This window comes from Pan paniscus, chromosome 1, assembly GCF_029289425.2.
Source record: "Pan paniscus chromosome 1, NHGRI_mPanPan1-v2.0_pri, whole genome shotgun sequence".
Lineage (NCBI taxonomy): Eukaryota > Metazoa > Chordata > Mammalia > Primates > Hominidae > Pan > Pan paniscus.
In genome coordinates this window covers 108503567-108513138 of record NC_073249.2, presented here as the reverse complement: position 1 = coordinate 108513138, position 9572 = coordinate 108503567, and the positions used below count along the sequence as shown (strand labels likewise).

The 9572-nt window shown below is 39.2% G+C and overlaps 1 pseudogene; it reads left to right on the top strand.

Annotated features, from left to right (window-relative positions):
* The first annotated feature begins 579 nt into the window (after positions 1 to 579).
* Positions 580 to 8482, top strand: LOC117977040 (heterogeneous nuclear ribonucleoprotein A1-like; annotated as a pseudogene).
* The last annotated feature ends 1090 nt before the right edge of the window (positions 8483 to 9572 follow it).

The window sequence follows — 9572 nt, the reverse complement described above, 5'->3', positions numbered from 1 at the left end:
CTAATAATGCAAGCACGAGCAAACAAGAAAGTGTCAGCTGACATTCTCTCCACTCTTAATAATGAACATTTCAGCCATATTTCTTTTTTTTTTTTTTTTTGAGACGGAGTCTCGCTCTGTCGCCCAGGCTGGAGTGCAGTGGTGCGATCTCGGCTCACTGCAAGCTCCGCCTCCCGGGTTCACGCCATTCTCCTGCCTCAGCCTCCCAAGTAGCTGGGACTACAGGCGCCCGCTACCACGCCCGGCTAATTTTTTGTATTTTTAGTAGAGACGGGGTTTCACCGTGTTAGCCAGGATGGTCTCGATCTCCTGACCTCGTGATCCGCCCGCCTCGGCCTCCCAAAGTGCTGGGATTACAGGCGTGAGCCACCGCGCCCGGCCCATATTTCAATAAAAAACAATGTTTGTCTAAACAGATCTAGCAAGAACTTGTCCAAAATTTTAAATGATCTAGAATATTAATTAATTAGGAAACTCAACCTAAGAACACCTTTTACCTTGAGATACACTTACTAATAGTTCGATGTCATCATTATCATAAAAAATTTAAAAATTAAGCATGAATTTTCACTTCTGCTTTGTGTTAAAAAACTGCAAAGACTATTGTTCTCATCACAACAATGAGAAAAGTCCAGAAAAAAGCAAAATCATAACTTTATTGAACCAATCAGAAAACTGAGGAAAATAGAGTTATCTGAGTTTGAAAGAGAGATAAACCCTTCTAAGGAGAGATAAAAGACACAAACTCTCTCACCTATAGCAAACCACATGAGAAAAAGCTGTAGGCCACAATACAAGTAGGGAAGAAGAAACCAATCACATTTTAAAGGAGCTTCCAAAGGCTAAGTGTGGGTTAGTGTGCCAGTCTAGAATAGTGAGGGCACCAAAAGGGAGTTAATATTCATTCACCAGCTCCTATCTGTGGACTCTGCTGAGTGCTCATGAAAAAGTCAGTGCGTGGGCCTGCACCCACTGTGCAGGGGTTTGGGTATAGACCTACCCTGTGTGCTGCCACTAGTGTATGTGAATGCTGTCTAGCAATATAAGGACAGGACCACCCCACATGCTGCTTGTGCCCATATGCACCTCCTAAAAGCAGGGGTACTTGCCTGTCTACACTGACATTGCTGCTACCAGCCCCTGCCCACATGTACCACCCAGGAGACTGTGGTCCAGCACACCCAGCCTGCCACCACCACTGCTGGTGCCTGTGTGCACTGCTTGGTGTTTTAAGGGTTGGCCTGCCGCTGCTACTGACACCACCAACATCACACATGCTGTCTGGGGACCAGAGGACCTGCCCTTCAGGACCTGCCACTGCCGGCACCACGCACAACATCTGGGGGCCCCAGGCTCTGCCCTCCTGAACTTGTCACTGCTGGTGCCCACATATACTACTTTGGCACCTGAGGACTGGCATGCTCAGCACACCACCACCACCATCACCACTGTTGCCCGAGGACTGGCCCATCTGGCATTCACATCATCAGCAAAGTGTCACCACAGCCTCCACTAACAACTGCAGCCTAAGCCACTGAGGAACTCACAGATGCCACCGATGAGCTGATTACAGCTGAAGAAATCATACAAAGGGTACGCCACTATCCCCACCAAGAATCAATGCCAAAATGCCTTTTCTAACCAACACTACAGAAACATCTACAGGAAAAATATTTCACTGCAAAAGCCAACCGATAAAACTGGAAGAAGCAACTGTTACAATAGATGTGTAGATATTAAGGTAAGGACACAAAAACATGGAAAAGCAAGAAAACATGACACCTCCAAAGGAACATTATAATTACCAGTAACAGAGCCCAAAGAAAAGGAAATCTATGAAATGCCTGGAAAAAACTTCAAAATAATGACATTAGAAAAAGTCAGTGAGATAGGACAACCCAAATGAATGGTACAAAGAAATCAAGGAAAGAATTCATTATCTGAATGACAAATTCAACAAAATAAATGATGAGGAGCTTAAGGAAATCCTACATCTGGAAGCAAAAGAACTACATCTACATATATATGAAAACACACAAAAAATAAAACTCATTGATAAAGCAGACACACAAATGAGAAAAAAGGAGTCAACTGTTATTACCACAAAACAGAGCAAACTGTAGACATGAACAATAAAACAAAAAAATACAAAACAATCAGAAAACAATGAACGAGATGATAATAACATGTCGTCACCTATCAAAAACAACCTTCAATGTAAACAGCTTAAATTCCTCAATTAAAAGCTATAGACTGGCTGCATAGATCAAAAAAAAAAAAAAAAGACACAATTATATTCTGCCTAAAAAACTTACTTCACTTGTAAAGACACACATAGATTGAAAGAAAAGGAATAGACAAAAATATTCCACACAAACAGAAGCCAAAAATATGCTTCTGTAGCTATACTTATATCAGACAAAATAGACTTAAAGTCAAAAAACATAAAAAGGGACAAAAAAGGTCATTATAAAATGATAAAGGGATCAATTAAGCAAGAGGATATAGCAATTGTAAATATATATGTACCTAACACTGGAGTACCCAGGTATATAAAACCAATATTGTTAGAGCTAAAGAGGGAGACTCCAATATACTAATAGTTGAGGACTTCAACATCTCACTTTCATCATTGCACAGATCTAGACAGAAAACCAGCAAATAAACATCATACTCAATATGCACTAGAGACTAACTGAACCTAACAGGCATTTACAAGACATTTCATCCAACAGCTGCAGAATGCACATCCTACTCATCAACCCATGGAACATTCTCCAGGATAGACCATATATTAGACCACAAGACAAGTCTTAACAAACTTTTAAAAATCAAAACCATAACAAATATCTTCTCAGCTCACAATGGAATAAAACTGAAAATCAATAACAAGAGGAACTTTGGAAACTGTACAAATACATGGAAATTAAACAACATGCTCCTAACAATTGGGTCAATAAAGATATTCAGAAGGAAATAAAAAAATTTCATGAAGCAAATGAAAATGGAAACATGTCCTTTCTGCCCATGGATGCCACCGAGGAAGCATTGTAAAGTCTCTCATCCCCCTGCCGTCATGTCTAAGTCAGAGTCTCCTAAAGAGCCCTAACAGCTGAGGAAGCTCTTCATTGGAGGATTGAGTTTTGAAACAATCAACGAGAGCCTGAGGAGCCATTTTGAGCAATGGGGAATTCACGGGCTGAGTGTTAATGAGAGATCCAAACACCAAGCTCTCCAGGGGCTTTGGGTTTGTCACATATACCACTGTGGAGGAGGTGGATGCAGCCATGAATGCAAGGCCACACGAGGTCGATGGAAGAGTTGTGGAACCAAAGAGAGCTGTCTCAAGAGAAGATTCTCAAAGACCAGGTGCCCACTTAACTGTGAAAAAGATACTTGTTGGTGGTATTAAAGAAGACACTGAAGAACATCACCTAAGAGATTATTTTGAACTGTGTGGAAAAATGGAACTGATTGAAATAATGACTGACTGAGGCAGTGGCAAGAAGAGGGGCTTTGCTTTTGTAACCTTTGACGACTATTACTCCGTGGATAAGACTGTCATTCAGAAATGCTATACTGTGAATGGCCACAACTGTGAAGTTAGGAAAGCCCTGTCAAAGCAAGAGATGTCTAGTGCTTCATCCAGCCAAAGAGGTCGAAGTGGTTCTGGAAACTTTGGTGGTGGTCATGGAGGTAGTTTTTGGAATGACAACTTTGGTCATGGAGGAAACTTCAATGGTTGTGGAGATGGCTATAATGGATTTGGTAATGATGGAAGCAATTTTGGAAGTGGTGGAAGCTGTAATGATTTTGGCAGTTACAACAATCAATCTTCAAATTTTGGACCCATGAAGGCAGGAGACTTTGGAGGCAGAAACTCTGGCCCCTATGGTGGTGGATGCCAATACTTTGCCAAACCATGAAACCAAGGTGGCTACGGTGGTTCCAGTAGCAGCAGACCTATGGCAGTGGCGGAAGATTTTAATTACTGCCAGGAAACAAATCTTAGCAGGAGAGGAGAGCCAGGGAAGTGACAGGGAAGCTACAGGTTACAAAAGATTTGTGAACTCAGCCAAGCACAGTGGTGGCAGGGCCTAGCTACTATAAAGAAGACATGTTTGAGACAAATACTCAAGTGTATGGGCAAAAAAACTTGAGGAGGACTGTATTTGTGACTAATTGTATAACAGGTTATTTTAGTTTCTGTTCTGCGGAAAGTGTAAAGCATTCCAACAAAGGGTTTTAATGTAGTTTTTTTTTTTTTTGAGACGGAGTCTTGCTGTGTTGCCCAGGCTGGAGTGCAGTGGCTCGATCTCGGCTCACTGCAACCTCCGCCTCCCGGGTTCACGCCATTCTCCTGCCTCAGCCTCCCAAGTAGCTGGGACTACAGGCGCCAGTCACTACGCCGGGCTAATTTTTTGGTTTTTTAGTAGAGACAGGGTTTCACCGTGTTAGCCAGGATGGTTTCGATCTCCTGACCTCGTGATCCGCCCTCCTCGGCCTCCCAAAGTGCTGGGATTACAGGCATGAGCCACCACACCCGGCCAGTTTTTTTTTTTTCTTTTCCACCCATGCTGTTGATTGCTAAATGTAATGGTCTGATTGTGATGCTGAATAAATGAGTCTTTTAAAAAAATATGCTAAGTTAGTTTACTCTGAAGCCATCTTGGTAAATTTCCCCAACAGTGTGAAGTTAGAATTCCTTCAGGGTGATACCAGGTACTATTTGGAATTTATATACAACCTGCTTGGGTGAAGAAGCCACTGTCTTCAGAAACCTTGGTGTAGTTGAACTGACAGTTACTGTTGTGACCTGAAGTTCACCATTAAAAGGGATTGCCCAAGCAAAATCATGGAATTATTGGTTATAAAAATGATTGTTGGGGGCTGGGCATGGTGGCTCAGGCCTGTAATCCCAGCACTTTGGGAGGCCGAGGCGGGCGGATCACCAGGTCAGGAGATCGAGACTATCCTGGCCTACATTGTGAAACACCGTCTCTATTAAAAATACAAAAAATTAGCCAGGCATGGTGGTGGGTGCCTGTAGTCCCAGCTACTTGGGAGGCTGAGGCAGGAGAATGGTGTGAACCCAGGAGGTAGAGGTTGCAGTGAGCCAAGATTGCGCCACTGCACTCCAGCCTGGGCGACAGAGCGAGACTCTGTCTCAAAAACAAACAAACAAAAAAAGTTTGTTGGCACATCCTATGCAGTATATCTAAATTGAATAATGGTACCAGATAAAATTATAGATGGGAATAAAGCTTGTGTATCATCCATTGTCATGTGTAATTAATAACCCATTTAATTCTCTTGGAAAAAAAAAAAAAAAAAGAAAACACAACTTACCAAAACCAATGGGATACTGCAAAGCATTGCTAAGAGAGAAGTTTATAGCAATAAATGCCTACACCAGAAAAGTAGAAAGATTTCAAATAACCAATTATGCACCTCAATAAACTAGAAAAGCAAGAGCAAACCAGACTCAAAATTAGTAAAAGTAAAGAAAAGATAAAGATCAGAGCAGAACAAAATGAATAGGGACAAAAAAAAAGAAAAAAAGAATCAACTAAACAAAAAGTTGGCTTTTGAAAAGATAAATAAAATTCATAAACTGCTAGCTAGACTAAGAAAAAAAGAGAGAAGACCCAAACAAACACAATCAGAAACCAGAAGACCTTACAACTGTTACCATAACAATACAAAGATCACTGACAACTATTACAAACAATGACCAATGATGTGGCTAACAAACTGCAAAACCTAAAGAATATGAATAAGTTCTTGGGCAAACACAACCTACCAAGATTGAACAAGGAAGAAATAAAAAACCTGAAAAGAACAATAATGGATAATGAGATTGAATCAGCAATAAAAGGTTTTTCAGTAAAGGGAAGACCACGACCGGATGGCTTTACTACCAAACCTGTAAAGAACTAACGCCAATTCTCAAATTGTTGCAAAAATAGAGGAGGGAATTCTTTCTAAATCATTCTACAAGGACAGCATTACCCTGATATCAAAACCAGAAAAGGATACAACAATAGCAACAACAACAAAAACCAGTGGTATGAAACACACTGGTTTTGGTAAATTGTGTTTCCATTCTCATTTGCTTCAAGAAATCTTTTTATTTCCTTCTGAATATCTTTATGGACCCAATTGTCATTTAGGAGCATGTTGTTTAATTTCCATGTATGTGTGCAGTTAAAAAAAAAAAGGAAACAGACCAATATCCCATAGATGCAAAACTCCTTAATAAAATACTAGCAAAACAAATCAAACAACACATCAAAAATATAAGACATCATAATCAAGTGGGATTTATCTCAGGGATGCAAAGGTGTTTTAATACAGGCAAGTCAATAAATGTGATACATCACATCAACAGAATAAAAGACAAAAACCATATGATAATCTCAATAGATGCAAAAAAATCATTTTATAAAATTCAACATGTCTTCATGGTTAAAAACTCTCAACAAATTAGGCACTGATGGAACATACTTCAACATAATAAGGCCATATATGACAAACCTACACCTAACATCACATTAAATGAGGAAAAGCTAAAAGCCTATTCTCTAAGAACTGGAACAAAACAAGGATGTCCACCTTTCACCACTCTTATTCAACATAGTACTGGAAGCCCTAGCTAGACCAATCAAAAAACAGAAAAATAAAAGGCATCTAAGTTAAAAAAGAGGAAGTCATCTTCCTTTGCAAATGACATAATCTTATATCACGAAAAACCTGAAGAATCCACCAAAAAACTCTTAGAACTGATAAACAGATTTGGTAAAGTTGTAGGATACAAAATCAACATACAAAAATCAGTAGTGTTTCTATACACCAATAACAAACTAGCCGAAAAGGAAATCAAAAAAGCAATCCCACTTACGATAGCTACAAAAAATAAAATACCTAGGAATGAATTTAATGAAAGACCTCTACAACAAAAACCACTGATGAAAGAGATTGAAGAGGACACAAACAAATGGAAAGACATCCCATGCTCATGGATCAGAAGAATTACTATTGTTAAAATGGCCATACTACACAAAACAATCTATAGATTTAATGCATTCCCTATCAAAATACCAGTGACATTCTTCACATAAATAGAAAAGAATTCTAAAATTTGTATGGAACCACAAAAGACCTCAAATAGCCAAAGCAATCCTAAGCAAAAAGAACAAAGCTGGAAGCATCATACTACCTTACTTCAAAATATACTACAAAGCTATAGTAACCCAAACAGCATAGTATTAGTATAAAAATCGATACATAGGCCAAGGGAACAGAACAGAGAACCCAGAAATAAATCCACATATTTACAGCCAATTGATTTTTGACTAAAGTGCCATGAACATACACTGGGGAAAGAACACCTTCTTCAATAAATGGTGCTGGGGAAACTGGATATCCACATGCAGAAGGATGAAACTAGACCCTTGTCTCTCACCATATACAAAAGTCAACTTAAAATGGATTAAAGACTTAAAGATAAGATCCAAAAGAAAACATAGGGGAAATTCTGTAGGACATTGGACTACGTGAAGATTTTATGGATGAGCCTTTATTTTTTAATTTATTAAATTTTGTAGATCTGGGGTCTCCTCTGTTGTCCAGGCTGGAGTGCAGTGGCATGATCATGGCTCACTGCAGCCTTAAGCTCCTGGGCTTGTGTGATCTTTCCACCTCAGACTCTTGAGTAGATGAGACTACAGGCGCACAACACCATGCTCAGCTAATTTTTTTTTTTTTTTTTTTTTTTTTGTAGAGACAGGGTCTCACTATGTTGCACAGGCTGGTCTCAAACTCCTGTCCTCAAGTGATCTTCCCACCTCAGCCTCCTGAGCCACTAGGATTACAGGCATGAGCCACCATGCCTTGCTGTAACTAAGACTTTAAAAGCATGGGCAACAAAAACAAAAACAGACAGATAAGACTATATTAAGCTAAAAAGGTTCTGCACTGCAAAAGAAACAATTGATAAAGAGACAACTTGTACAATGGGAGAAAATATTTGCAAACTATTCATCTGACAAGGAACTGATATCTAGACTATACAAGGAACTCAACTCAACAGCAACAAAACAAAACAAAACAAAAGCCAGTAATCCCATTAAAAAGTGGGCAACAGATGTGAATAGACATTTCTCATAAGAAGACATATAAATGGCCTACAGACATGTGAAAAAATGTTCAACGTTGCTAATCATTAGGGAAATGCAAATCAAAACCACAATCAGATATCATCTCACCCCAGTTAGAATGGTTATTGTCAAAAAGACAAAAAATAACAAGTGCTGATGATGATGTGGAAAAAAGGGACTCATACACTGTTGGTGAAAATGTCAATTAGTACAGCCATTATGGAAAACAGCATAGAGGTTTCTCAAAAAATTAAAAATTGAAGTACCATATGATCCAGTAATCCCACTACTGGGAATGTATTCAAAGGAAAAGAAATCAGTATATCAAAGGAATACCTGCACCTCCATGTTTATTTCAGCACTATTCAGAATAGCCAAGATACAGAATCGACCTAAGTGTCCATGAATAAATAAAGAAAATATGGTATATATGCAATGGAATACTATTCAGCCATAAAAAGAATAAAAGCATGTAATTTGCAGTAACTCGGATGGAACTGGAGGACATTATGTTAAGAGAAATAAACCAGGCACAGAAAGACAGTTATTGCATGTTCTCACTGCATATGTGGGAACTAAAAGTTGATCTCATGGAGGTAGAGATTAGAATGATGGTTACCAGAGGCTGGGAAAAGGTAGAGGTATGAAAAGAGGTTGGTTAATGGATAAAAACATACAGTTAGAGAGAAGGAATAAGTTCTAGCGTTTGATAGCACAGTGGGGTGACTATAGTTACTAATAACTTATTGTCTATTTCAAAACATCTACCAGAGAAGATTTGAAATGTTCCCAACACAAAAAAATGATAAATATTCAAAGTGATGGATATTTTAAACACCCTGACTTGATCATTACACATTATATGCATGTATCAAAATATCACATGTACCCAATGAATATGTACAGTTATTGTGTATCAATTAAATCAGGAAGAAAAGACCATGGGTGTAGCAGGTATACAGAAAGTAACTGGTAGGTCTGTGTGGCCAGACACAAAACACCATACACTTCCCTCCCCAGACTCTTTTCTCATGTGAAGCAAAAGCTTTAAACTTCTGGAAGAGTGGCAGCAAAGACTGTTGCCCAAAGCCCAGGAAAAGATGCATTATGGAGAGGGGTTAGGGATATAAGAAAAGGCTATCTCTGGGGAGATGCACAAAATCATCTTGGACCTAACATCTCAAACTGATATAAGGCAGAGGTTTTCTACCACTAGGAAAGGCGAAGAAAACTCTTGTTCAAGATCAACTATTATTAATACAAAGCAGAATTTGGCTGCCACAAGACGGAGTGACAGGAATGCAGAGAGAGGCCCAATTTCAGAGGCCCTCCCTAAGACATAGACTGGAGTAGAACAACAGATAAATCCATTTACCCTGAACACAAACCTGGCAAAAAGTAACAAGCAACAGT